Source organism: Arvicola amphibius, chromosome 11 (assembly GCF_903992535.2).
Source record: "Arvicola amphibius chromosome 11, mArvAmp1.2, whole genome shotgun sequence".
In the NCBI taxonomy this organism is placed as follows: Eukaryota; Metazoa; Chordata; class Mammalia; order Rodentia; family Cricetidae; genus Arvicola; species Arvicola amphibius.
The window spans coordinates 71,902,742-71,917,046 of record NC_052057.2 but is presented as its reverse complement, the minus strand read 5'-3'; the positions used below and the strand labels follow the sequence as shown (position 1 = coordinate 71,917,046).

At 45.3% G+C, this 14,305-nt stretch overlaps 1 protein-coding gene across 2 annotated transcripts in view; it reads left to right on the top strand.

The window, feature by feature from the left end:
• The first annotated feature begins 323 nt into the window (after nt 1-323).
• The window catches only part of Sulf1 (sulfatase 1), a 168,490-nt gene continuing 154,508 nt past the window's right edge, over nt 324-14,305 (top strand). For both annotated transcript variants that reach the window (XM_038347546.1, XM_038347548.2), the window contains exon 1: nt 324-486. The gene's annotated coding sequence lies outside the window, so the exon portion shown is untranslated. The remainder of the gene's footprint in view (nt 487-14,305) is intronic.

Here is a 14,305-nt window from a genome sequence, read left to right as displayed (position 1 = left end):
CCGAGAGTCCCCTCCACCCCACCCCCATCCTCCCCAGGAGCACAGAGACTTGTGAAAAGTAACGCACAACTGGCCACCAGAATAATTCATTCGCTCTACCTTCCCTGCCGCACCTCCCACTCCTCCTTTTTGTGGCAGTCCTTTCTCTCCGAAAATCTCAGGTTACTTGACTGGGGAGTTCTCAGACCTCCCGTCCCTGCCCAGCCCTCAGCCTCCAATCCGTAAGAGACGCTCAGCCCCAGCAATTGGATTGGGCAGCCTGTCTTGACACAGCTCTGCGCTGAGGGCTTGAGGACGTGTTTCAACAGATGGTTGGGGTTAGTGTGTGTCATCACATTCGAGTGGGGATTAAGAGAAGGAAGGCTGCCCTGCTGGAGCTGTGTGGTCTTCTCCAAGTGAGAGTTGCAGGCACATTCAAGGACTTGGCTTTGGGGAAGAAGAGGAGAAATTCATTTGCAGCGGGCACAAGAAAAGCGGTATTTCCAGGTAAAGTAAAAGACACCAAAACAAAACAAATCTCTCTCTCTCTCTCTCTCTCTCTCTCTCTCTCTCTCCTCTCTCTCCTCTCTCTCTCTCTCTCTCTCTCTCTCTCTCTCTCTCTCTCTCTCTCCCTCTCCCTCTCCCTCTCCCTCTCCCTCTCTCCCTCTCTCCTTTCTCCTCTCCCCCTCTCCCTCTTTCCTTCTCTCTCGCCGTAGTTTGGAATGTAATGCTAGCCCAGCACACTTGTCAAAGCCGGTGCTCGCCGTTCCATCAATGCTGCTATTGTACGGCTGACAGATAACAGTGCACATAGCTCCAGCTTGGCTGTCTTTGTAGCGCTAACGCTTCTCGAGCGTGGCTTTTGAGGGTGTAGCGAAGACACTGTCTTTAGGAGCCCGGGTACCCATGAGATCCCCCGGTACAGGCGCGGAACAGTAGGTGCAAATTGCTTGCCAAGGATGGACAAGGCCAAGAAAGCGTTAGCTTTAGCTTTCACCATTAAGAGTTCACTTTGAAGCTGTTGCGTTCTCCTACTCCGTACGTAAAGACTCTTTTAAAGGCTCTATGACTGGCTTGCTGGCAGAGTCAGAAACGCTTTGTTAAGGATTTGTGCAAGGTAGATTGGGTCGATTTGTGATGGAGCAAGGGGGGTTTTTAATCATTTTTGGAGGCTGACTAAAGTCTGGGAACTCCTTGGGAAAAAAGAGCTGGCTACCCTCGGCGCAGCGTTTAGGTCGGCTCTCAAACAAAAATGCTTAGAGCTGGAAGAAAAGCCTAACAGGGGTGGTAAAAGGAAATCGCTCTTTAACATAGCCCGGTTGCAGCTGCAGCGAGAGCAGATGGAGGTAATTCACTTGCAGATCTGTGTGTAAGTTTTACAAGTCCGGGGACACTCAAGTAGCGAGTCTGGGATGGATCATTAAAGCCACTGCATTTATAGGCTTTAAACGGTGTTAATTAAATGTAAATAGATGTTCAGCCTGGGTTATAAACAAATAAACAAGAAGGTTTTAATTACAAATTAGTCATTGGAAATTAATGGTCATCCGGGTGCCGAGCAACAGTAAGTGAGCTGTCATCTGATGTGTGGCTAACTGCTCTGCCAAAATCACCCACCAGGATTTAATTGAATGGAATATATAACAAGGGACATTAGACTCTACGTCTTCTGGCATTTAAGAAGGGCCTTTCAAATTGTGGCCTTATTTTTCCAGGGATGAAAATGGTATTTTTACTTTTCAAGTACTTGAGCAAGATGGGTGAGTCTGGGTTACTTTTTTACTGAACCGAGAGGCTGACTTCTTTCTGAGGAACTGTGTACCAGAGCTCTGGGGAAACCTGCTCCTACAGAGAGCTCCTTACCCTCTGCAGGTGAGAGGCTTCTGCACACAGCACTGCGTCTGGACTGTTCCAAAGTAGGAGCTGTGTAGTAGGCAGAATCATGGGTTGTATGCCAGGGACTCTGCTTTGATTGCTCAGCGGCATCAAGTCTCTAACATTCTGCTTCAAGTTGCCTTCTTGTAGCCATAGAGCAGACTTTTGAAAAAACGTATTTTTTTTTAAAAAAAGCTAAGACTAAAACAATATACCATGGAGCTAACATAAAGGTGAGTTCATGTTGAGATGTTGTTCAGATGTCCTGTGGCCAAGGTTTGAACACCATCAGTGAAAAAAAAAAAGCCATTCTTCCATCAGGGCATTATCTGAGTCCCAATATTACATAACCGACGTGAAATAGGACTTAGTTCATAAGCTGAAGTCGCTTGGAATTCCATTCATTCCGTGTTGGTTTTGCTGAGGAACCGAGGTTACAAAGAGTGAAAAGAGAAAGGGAGACTGATCTCTCCCATCAGAGAGCACGGAGCAGGTACGGAGCTAAGGGACCAGGCCATCTGGTATCGTTGTAGCATTATTTCAGGACAGCATAAAGTCATCTTGATGGGCTGAGTGTTCTACCAAAGGCACTGACAAGGGTCTGCTCACAAATGGAAGCCCCATAGGAACCTATGCCCCTTGTGCTGTGCTGGGTACTGGCCACAGAGTTGCCTGGTTAGGGTGTAGATAATATGGGAGATGCCCATTCTCCCATCCAAAGAAGCATCCGTGCCAACAAGACCTTGAATGCTGGGACATAGTAAATTTGCATCTTGAAGACACAAACTTGTGTTTTTGTCTCCCTAACAAAGCAGCGTAAAATAACTCAGTGAGCTGAAAACAGTTACTCAAAAGACGGTGCCTACAGGGCAATCCCAGCTTCTTGTCAAAATCTGGATCTACCCATTCCAGATGGCAAACATCGAGAGACTTATTTGTGGTAACTTCTGCAGACCTCAGTTTGACATTTGGTTTTCTCCTGGCAGCACTGACCTCCCAACACATGAAGTTCCCGTCAGTGCTCTGACAGCTGTGGAAGTGTTCAAACACACAGGGGTCCCTCTCGGGGAGCCGAGTGGGGTTCTGTGTGTCCTGTGGCTGTGTCCTTCTATTCAGATTTGAATTAAGGTGACGTTTCTGAGAGATGACTGGAAAACTTGATTCACGAATGTTACCAAAACTTATATTTATGGCAGAGGGGATTACTGAGATGCATTAATCAGGATCTTGACAGGATGCATGGCAGGTTGAATGGGGACCTTCATCAAGATACTGGAAGGGGGTATCTGTATTCTGTTTCCTTCTGGGGAACTTGAAGGACCACCAGACAGACTGTTGTAGCCATTTCCATTGTCACGGTGCAGCCAAGTGGCAAGTGCGACACTTTTCCTTCCCTAACTTCCTGTGCAGAGAATAGCATTTGGGATTTGGACCCTCTCTGCTCTTTCAGTCCACAAAACAGTATTTCTAGGACCGAGCTATGCAGAATATCAGATCTCCCTAGCCTTCTTTGCCATGTGAATCAGGTCACCTTATGGGTCCAGTCAGGACATCTGGCACTTTTTTCTGCATGAAAAACTGTGCAGAGTGCAGAGGGAATGTAAGGGGATTTCAGTTTTATAAGCTGCTCTGAATATTCGTATTTTTATCATTATTGGCACTGGGACAGAGAGGCTCATATGTAAAATTAAGTATGAGTCCATATGATGAACTCACCTTTATGTTAGCTCCATGGGGAAAAAAAATGAAAGAAGGTATTTTTGCAGGAAAAAATCCCTGAAAATATGTTTTCTGTTTAAAAATATTTTCAATTCAGTCTCACTATGCTGGGGAGGAAGGGGAAAAGCTGGCAAACTCCCCCTCAGCCTCTTCCCTCCACCCCAATATTTTCCTCTCCCCTACAGTCAATCTGTCATCAAATCCTATGAGTCCTTCCTTTAAAATATCTTCCACATCTGGCCAGCAGCTACTGCCCCAGTGCAATGGTTCTCTTCCACATGGGCTGTGGCAGCGGTCTCCCAACTGGTCCCCTTTGTCTCCATTTGCCTCCGTGACTGAACTGGAGACAGAAGCCAAGGCCTCATGCACATACATGCTCTTCCACTGACCCACACCTGCCCATGCCGACCCACGCGTGTTTAGCCTCGGTTTTCCAGCCATATTCCCTTCCTATCCAGCTAAGTGACCAGGTTAGTGTCCCTACATTCTAGGTCCGTTTGTCCTCGTGACTCATTTTCTAGCTTGTGGAGTGGGAAGTGAGCTCATAGCATGCTGTTTGTTTGGGGACCTAGGACTAGAACTCACAGCCTCAGCGCGCTAAGGAAGTGTTTTCCAACGATTCTCCCTTTATAAGCCTGTATGTGAAAAAGGATCATTTCGCTCATCCTCACCTGTTTACTCATCTTCCAGAGATTTAGCTTGATCTCTACAACCTCCCAAAGGCCCCCTACCTCTCACACCGATGGTGCCCTTCTCTGGATGCTGGACCTCAGCTAGCGAGTTATGGATTGTGCCTAGTAAAATTGCTTTATTTCATTTCCTGCTTGGTGGTTTGCTTATTTTACCTGCTGACTGCAGGTAAGATGACAGAGACTAGCCTGTTTTACGTTCATCTCCACAGAGGTCATAAATAAATGTGTGTTCACTAACTCACAGAGATACTCAAACATTGAAGACACTTTCTAGTAATTCCGTTCAGAGTCGTTAATCAACTCTTTTCTTTCTTTGTTTTGTTTTATTTTGTTTTGTTTTTTCGAGATAGGATCTCTCTGTGTAGCCCCTTCTGTCTTGGAACTCATTGTATAGGCCAGGCTGGCCTCGAACTCAGAAAGATTCACTTGCCTCTGCCTCCCAAGTGCTGGGATTAAAGGCATGCGCCACCCGGCTATTGAATCAACTATTTAATAGCTATTACTCGGCTAATAAATCAACTCTTTGTGCTTCCTTCTCATCCATCCATAACCAAAGAGGAACAATGATGGAATTCAATTGGTTTTATTTTCCAAACCCTTGGGGGAAGCACCACTTTTAGTTAAAACATGAAATTATTGTCCGAAATCAAGATTGACTGGTAGATGAAATTCCCATCTACTTCAACATTCCACAATGACTCTCATAGGAGTTACACCTATGATCTGCTTCTTTATCAGTTACAATGCAAGTGAAAGCCGTAGCTCTGGATAGTCCAAGGCTGTATTCTAATCCAGAGAAGATTTTACTCATTTATGTGACCTTGAACGGAAGATTAAGCAATGGTGGCTTGGGTACCTGTAGGGGTACTTACCTTAGAGTGTTGTGAATAAAATATCCCATGTATGTATATCACTGCATGTCTAATATTAAATAAATTAGTAACCATGGGAAGTGACAGGTGCATTCATGGATCTAGGTCTACAACATAGGAATGAGCTCATCTTTGTCATGCCAATCATTCCTGCTATCTAGTCGTGTGATCTAATCATTTAACATTTCCCAAAGCAGGGCAAGATAGACAAGTGAGAGATGGAAGGAAAGGAGCAAGTAGTTTTGGCAATGATGGATTTGAAGCAACTGTGTTGATGGACCTATAGGGTCCATACTGAGAGCCATTGCGTGCTGTTTACGGAACAAGGTCCCGAGTTCAGCTCTAAGGGAAATAAAGAGCAAGGCTAGCCAAAGTCCTCCAAGATTCTTTCTCTTACTTCTGGCACACACCCTAGAAAGAAAACAATGGGGCTTAAGAGATGGCTTAGCAGTTAATATCACTGACTGCTATTTCAGACTATCTGGGTTCAACTTCCAGTACCTACATGGTGGCTCCCACTAATTAGAGCTCCATTTTCAGGGAATCCAATGCTCTATTCTGGCTTCCTCAGGCATCAGGCAATTAGTGATCCACACACAGGCAGACAACACACACACATACACACACACACACACACACACACACACACACCAAACGAGACCAAACAAACAAGCAGTTACAAGTGCAATCAGCCATTTCCCAAACTCTGTAACTACCAGGAAACATGGATTCTTCCATTGGTACCTTTTCCCAGAAGTGCAAGTGACCAGGACATTCTCTTACATATGCTTTGTAGCCCATTTAACAAAATGCACTCATGGGCACTGGCCATTTAGCTGGTTCCCAGAAGTCCAGAAAGGTCAAACAGCTTTCTTTCCACTCTGACCACCTGTGCTGCCACTACAGTGGGCCAGGAACCCAGAAAAAACTAGAACCACCACCACCACCACAGCCCCAAGAGGCTGTGCGCCTGTGGACCCCTAATCCCCCACAGACCTGTCTACAGAGTGTGGAAAAGAACAGCCACTTAACTGCTTGGCTCTGGCTTCAGCTACAGCAGGACAACCTGTTGTTCTTCTTCGCCATAAAATATGTGACTCCTGTATTCCCAGGTAATGATGTCCTCATGTTTTACTAATTTATAAAAGACAACACTATTTTCAAAGTGAAAACTTCGGCTTTGTCTTGACAAGATCTTACTGTGTGGCCAAGGCTGCCCTCAACCCACAACCTTCCTGCCTCAGCCTTCCAGATTCTGAGCTCACATGTTCCTACAGACTTTGCTGCCTCAATATCCTTCCTTGTGCTCTGCTTTTTCTTTGTTTGCTTGTTTTTGCAACCCAGGTACAAATGTAGGAAGCAATTTATGTTTCTCAACTATGACTCTAAGGGACGAAGAGGCACACCTCTGTCAACTGCAGCGACTGAGGTTGGCTCAGACGTTGTGTTTACGGGTGAGATGTCTTCATTGTCAATCTGGAAACTCATGTTGTACAAACTCCAACACAAGGTGAAAGAGTTAGAATCAGGAATAATCCGGGAACTGCCAAGAGCCAAGTGGCTCTGATTGAAATAAAGAACACTCTCCTGGGGAAGCTCAGTGGAGAAGGGCATTTGCCACACAAGCCTGGCAACCCGAGTTCAACCTGAGTGTGGGTCGTAAGATGGAGACCTAAGCTCATTTCGTATAATTCGAGGGCTGTAGAGATGATGCGGTGGTTGAGAGCCCTTCCTTCTCTTACAGAGATGACCTGGTTCCAGTTCCCAGCACCCAGATTCATCCGTGTCTACAATTCCAATACCGGGGAGTTGATGCCCCCTTCTGGCCTCTATGAGTACTGCATGTATGAACTAACAGAATCCCTCATATACACATAAATAAAAATAATATATATCGTTTTACAAGTATATAGTTTGAAGATTCTGTTCCTAGACATTGGCTGGAGCTAGGCGTGGTATCTCATCCTGCAATCAGGACCATAAATCACAAATAAATACAAGAGAGAAATTAGCCTGGTATTTTTCTCTACTTACATATGCTTTTGCTTTTTCTTTATTCCTCCTGTTTTAACATTTAACCTATTTTCAGGTTTTACAAATTGCAATTGCGAGGCACTGGTCCTGTGCTTGCAATTAGCCAATCCAGTGGTGTTTTTATTACTCTTCCTCCGTGTAGAGTTTCCACTTTAGAGAGTACAGAATGTTTCAAGAACTTGGGAAAACTCTTAATTTCCTTGACGAAACAATTCCAGGACCACCCAGTCTATGTGTCTACCCATATGGGGGAGAGCAATAGTAGTGGACCCGTCAAAAGCAAAGTGGAGTCCTGATGAGAGCTCGCTGGGTCTCGACTCCTGTGGATAGAACGTTCTAGGTCAAGCAATATAGCTTGCTGTGGTTAATACCATCCTAAGGTACAAGCTACAAGACAATGATTCCCAATACAATGGTTAATTGTAGGGAGTGTATACTTACTGGTGATACTTTACAAATGTGAACCTGTGCATCTTCAAAGTTCCTATCACATATATGGCCTAGCACCCATTCACCTGTCTAGAACATAACAAGCTCCCTAAATAGACTTCCTGCCCACATAAAGCCTTCTCCTTAGCCTTCACCTGCCAAGAAGCAATCATCAAGCGAGGAGAGAGAACGTCCCAGTGGACAGATGGGCTTGGCAGCACCCAGGGATGTGGGGAAGTTCAGCTTCTAGCTCTCGTCTTACAGGAAGCACATCCCAGAAGGAGAGGCCCCCACAAATCCTGTTCCACACTTCCCTCCTGAGAACTTCATGCTGGTAAAAGCGAAGAAGGTGTTTTGAACACGACAGATAGTAAAATCCTAGGATATGTAATAGTTTCTACTTGGCACACCTCAGGCTTCCCATGAAATATCATTTTTTCCTCTGTATCTGCATTTAATAAAGGGATTTGGGAGTGAGCTCAGAATGGAACAGAGCAGGATCTACTTTCTAGCAGTGGGGTCCATGTTCTAAGAAAGAGTCATAGTGAACATCCTAAGTAGAACCAAAAGGAATTCCAAAAATTCCAAAAGGAATTTGTGTAAGAAAGCAAATCTTGGCCACGAACCTCTTGTGTGCACATTTGTATCTTGTGTGTGGACGAAAGTAACGAATGCCATAGAGCACTCTGTTTGCCCTGACTAGCTGTGTGGGGAAGCATACACACACACACACACACACTCCATAGTAGGGCATGGAATTTGGGATAAAGTGTCAGTTAATAGTGCTAATTAAATAAAAGGGATGCCAACAGAGGCTCTATTGGAGGAGTTAGAACCTAAGGTTGGCTGAATATGGTCCAAGAGATGGGTCAGCCCAGGACTTCTGAGCTGCTGTGTTTGGGGACAGTTTTCTTACCTTAAGCATGAAATGATCATCATGCACGGTGGTGCACTGCAGGTACACTAGGACCTGCAATGGCCCCTCCCTCCCTGCGGTGTGGGAAGAATGGTGTGGCCAACACTTGCCTTTCAGGCCTCATGCACATTTGCTTGTGTTGGGAGCAAATTTCCTTGTCAAAAAGAAGGGGAAGGAAAGGAAAAGGAGCCATAGAGAAGGGACAAGAGCAAAGAGAAGAGGAGGGTTGTGGCTGGCCCGTGCCGCCACTCTGTGCTCGTTTACAGTAAGTGTGTCGTGTCCCATGTAAGCCAAGCCGGAGTCCAGACTGTCTCAGACATCAGTTAGAGAGGTTGGTGTGGGAGATAAAGCAGAGCTTTAAATAGGAGAGGGGGGGGGTCACATGAGATGACTCAGTAGGCAAAGGGATTTGCTGCATGGGCCTGGCAATCTGAGTTCCATCCCTGGATCCCATGAGATGGAAGGAAAGAACTACTCAGAATGCTTATCCTTACCTTCTCTGGAGTGCTGTGCACATGTGTGCACATGTAAACACACACACACACTCATTCATAAGGAGGTGGGGGTTGTGGTAGTGGAGGGGAGGTAGCCTAACCATTAGGAGCACTTGCTGCTCTTCCAGGGCCTACTGTTGGGTCCCCAGCACTCACATGGTGGTTCATAACTATCTGTGAGCTACGCCTCTTCTGTTCTCTGCAGGCACCAGGCACAAACATGGTACACAGACATACATGCATGATGGAGGACTCTCATTGGTTAATAAAGAAACTGCCTTGGCTATTTGATAGGGCAGGACTTAAATAGGTGGAGTAGAAAGAACAGGATGCTGGGAGTGAGGCAGATGCCTCAGGCAATCGTCATGCCTCTCCTCTCTGGGCAGTTGCCATGACTCTTCTCTCTGAGACAGATGCCATGGAACCAGCCTCCAGGTCAGACATGCTGAATCTTTCCCGGTAAGACACCACTTGTGGTGCTACACAGATTACTAAATATGGGTTAAAGCAAGAGAGAGAGAGAGTTAGCCAGTAAGAGGCTAGAGCTAATGGGCCAGGCAGTATTTAAATGAATACAGTTTGTGTGTTGTTATTTTGGGTATAAAGCTAGCTGTGCAGGAGCCAGGCAGGACTAAAAGCAGGCCTACTCACCTCCTCACTACACATGCAGGTAAAACTCTTTCGCAATAAAATAATTAAAAATAAAGAAGAAAGGAGAGGGAGAGAGAACAGTTGACAACTGCGAAGCTCTCAAAACTAAATATCCTCTAGAAGAGGTCTATTGTTATCCACAGCAACAGTGAGGTAGAATGCATGAAGGGACATTAATAAAGAAGTCACAGTAGGGTCTCGCTTGGTGGCCTGTTCTTATAATCCCTGCACACACAGGAGCCAGATGCAAGAGGATGGCAAGTTCATGATCAGCTGGGGCAGCTCACCAAAATCTATCTGCAAATAAAATTCAATTCAAAGTAAAATGATAACCAAATGGCAAAGATGACACTGAGTTACAGAGGCCACAGGGACGGTGACTCCATGTAAGGAAGCAGCAGTGCTGGAGCGGAGAGTCATTGTGCAACCCAGTGATTCCTAGAGGGACAGAGGGCATTATGCAGTCGTTTGCTTCATTCAAATCACATTCAGAATAACTTTGTAATGCAAATATGGGTGAAATCTGTGAACATAAGGCTACAGAGATGACTCAACAATTGTGCACTGTACACAAGTGTGCACAATGCACACACACGCGCGTGCACACACACACACACACACACACACACACACACACACACACCATACTTGCTTCTTTTGCAAAGGATCCAGATTCACTTCCCAGCACCTACATGACAGCTTACAACTGTCTGCAACTCCAGGATCCAGGGGATCCAATGCCCTCATCTGGCGACCTTGGGTACTGCAGACAAAACACTCAAACATACAAACATAAATAAATATTTAAAATATGTAAATGCAAATGCTTAATAGAGTTCAAACAGATAAACTTCAATTCTGGTGGCTGATTTACCTGAGACAGGAACACAGCCTGTGTTTACAGAACTAAGACATTTCTCCTTAGATTAAAAAGAATCTTAGATTAGAAAGAAGAGAGACAAGGAGGGGAAAAGAGGGAGGGTGATGGGGCGGGGTGAAAGAGGAAAGGGTGGTGGGGAAAGGGGAAAGGTGATTATTGGTTGGCCAGGTAAAATTCTGGTATTCCTAAGTTTGGGGAAATAATGAGTTTTCAAGTCAGAACACCAAACTACTTTTGCAAAACACTCATCATTCTCTTCTTTCAACTAAGATAATGCCGGTGGAAAGGGGATGAAAAATTTAAAGAGAGTCCAGAGGCAAAAAGAGATGTAATATTTAAGTTGCTTCTGCTCATAAACCTTCAGGTTCCACCACGGAAGAGCTTGATTGATAACCTCTCACGGGATGCATAAGTGACATGTTTTACAAATGATATACAGACTCACAGATGCCTTCCCCCCTACAAAACAAATAATTCTTTCAAAAGTGTTAATTGGTGCATGGTGCTTGTACAAATCCATGGAGTCAACTGTGACATTTGACACTTGCGTACAGTGTGCAATAATCAAATCAAGATAATTCGCATGCCGCACACTTCTAAAGTTAAAAGATTGGGGAAAAGTTTCCAGACTGGACAAGAAGCTGTTGTGTAGCCAAGACCGGCCCTTGAACTCCTTAGTCCCCCAGCTCTGCCTCCTCGGAGCTCTTGTTTCCTCTGTTTATTCCTTTTGTTTCAACCCGGTAATTACCTCTTTAAAACAGAAGAACCATCCCTTAGTCAGAAACCAACCTAGTGCAGTCGAGGGACTCCAGGTCTGCCTACTGTTTTCTTTAAAGAGAACGATTGTTTTGGTCATTTCATACTCTTGCACTGTATCTTGGACACTGTGACAAAGGAACACAGAGCTTGAACCAACATGATCTGCAATTGAGATATATATATTTTTTAAAAAATTACTTTATTTTTGATTTTGTGTATATGTATATGTGTGTATGCTCCTACAAGCACACATGTGTTTGCAGGTGCTCATGGAGGCCAGAGGAGGGCACCAGAGTCCCTGGAGGAAGCGTTATGGGTGACTGTGAGCCCTTTGCGGGTGGCTATGAGCCGTATGCTATGTCCTCTGCAAGAGCAGTAATGTGCTCTTAACTGCTGAGCCATCTCTCCAGTCCCTGAAATGCATTTTCCTGTTTGGGCAAATGTGTGGAAATAGCAACGACCATGAAGACTTGACAGCATTTTGATTCCTCAGAAGGGACTTGGGTTCCAGTCAAGTTTTTAATGAAGCCTTTGGCCTGGGTTATGTTACTCTATTGAGTGCTCTGAACCCAATACTTCGCTCCCCTTGGGAGAAGCGCCAGCCAGAGTCTCAGCGCCTAGCCTCTACTTCTCACTCAGACCTGCTGGGCATGAGGGCATAATTGACATGAGCCAGTTTATATCTGAAAGCCATTAATGGCTGGCAACCAAACTGATGAGACATCCAGCACGAGGGTGGAAGACCTGAAACATAAAGCGCCGAAGTCGGATCGATAACCATCACAGGCAGCAGGCGCACAGGCCTGGGCTACACACCCTCATGCTTCCTCCAGCACCCACATAGATGCACGGGCAGATGCCCTTGAAGGAAGGCTGTGATGAGGTTATGAACAGGATCTACCTATCTGGGAACTTGTCTGGAAACAGGTTCTTCCAAAACTCAGGGTGACCTCAACCTCACTATACCGCCAAGGATGATTTTGGACTTTAAACCCCCTTGCTTCCATCCCACAAGTGCTGGGATTATAGGTGTGCACAGCCTCACCCAATTCTCTGAATCGTTTAATTTCAAATTCCAATTCTGAATTGTAATCCTGCAGATTGATCATCGAGACCTGTCTGTTAGGGTGACAAAGCCTTCTTGAATTGGAGAAGTTCAGAGTTCTTAATAAAGGAAAAATAGCTAACAAAGAAGAGGGAAAATAATGCCTATGCAGTGAAAAAACATTCTGTCATGGACTCACTGTCTCAAAGATAAGGACAGAAAATGAAACAGAACAAGGAAGGAAGGAAGGAAGGAAGGAAGGAAGGAAGGAAGGAAGGAAGGAAGGAAGGAAGGGAAAGGAAGGAAGGAAGGGAAAGGAAGGAAGGAAGGAAGGAAGGGGAAGGAAGGAAGGAAAGAAAGAAAGAAAGAAAGAAAGAAAGAAAGAAAGAAAGAAAGAAAGAAAGAAAGAAAGAAAGAAAAAGAAAGAGAGAAAGAGAGAGACAGACAAAAGCTTTCATGTTAGGCTACAAGATAGGTGAGGTTTAAGTGTTTGCCCAATATAAAGTTCAACCCACAGAACCCTTCCCCCAAAAGAAAAAACTCAAATGGGGTGGCAGCATGTGCTTGTACAGCAGAGAAGTGGAGACAGCTGTATCCTTGGGGCTCACTGGGTGGATAAACTAGCTCCGCCTACTTGGTGAGCTCTAGGCCAATGAGAGACTCTGTGTCAAAAAACAAGGTGGATGGTGTCTGAGGAATGACATCCAAGACTGTAATGTGGCCTTCACTTGCATTTGGGACCTTTGAATGAAGAGAGAGAGAGAGAGAGAGAGAGAGAGAGAGAGAGAGAGAGAGAGAGAGAGAGAGAGAGAGAGAGAGAGAGAGAGAGAGAACATTCGTTTTTAACAACTGTTACTCTGATTAGCCATTTTGCTCCAAGAATATCTCTTAATCTACCAATCCAGATCAGTCTACAACTAAGTCAGATGCAGAAGCATAGAGCTGTAGTATTTCTGAACCCTGTGCTGCCTCTTTGGTTTCATGTGAATTATATTGCACACTGAGCAAATAATAAACTAAAATGCACATTTTGATAACTGTTCAGGACTCAGCTGGAAATGAAAACGATGTCCTAAATAATAGGAGTAGTTACTGCCAGGAAAAGGAGGGGGCGGAGCAATGGTAAACAGCAGGAATGCTGGGAACCCGGATCCCAGCATGGGGCTGCCGCCCATAGCTTGAGCAGAAGCGGACTGATTACTCTTCAGCAAAATAATGTTGATTCTTCGCCGTTATTTTCCCATTCCCTTCATCTAGATCACATTGCCCTCCTCTTGTGAGCAGGTATAGTGGCCTCTGACTACAGTCTCACACTTGGGAGGGAGAGACTGCAAGACTACTTTGAAAGGTCACGGCTGCCAGGTCTACATAGGAAGTTCCAGGCCAGATAAGATCTATGGTGCAAACCAAGATATCTTTGCAACTAAAGATGCTTTAGGATGACTGTAACAGCCGGCAGCCCGTTATGTTTCTAAACTAAGTTCTGTCATCGCTGTGATCCCCAGCGATCCTGCAGACCTTTGGTGAACGGATCTTCCCTTGGAACTAGTCTCTTGTCCTTCATCCACTCTAAAGCAGTTTCTTCACAGCAATTTTTACAGCTCCTGCCTATGGACACCCACACGCTCTTCATATCGCCCTCCCATCTGTCCCCTCCCTCCACACACTTTCCTACTCTCCCTTCCTCACCCCCTCCACCCCCTCCCCTGCCCCCGCCACTCTCTCCCTCCATGAACGTTTCCGCTCTGGACTAAACTGGTCTCAGGCATCCTGAATTTGCACCTTACCTCTGTCGTAAACCACTTGCTCACACTGCATTCTGGGCTGGGCCTGACGCCCATTAAGGTTCCGCATGCCAAAGCTCACCCATCTTGGATTGAAGGGAAAGATTCCAGCCCCATTACCTCAACGGAACTTTCTTTCTCAAACTCCTCCAGGCATTAATAGTTTCCTTTTCTGA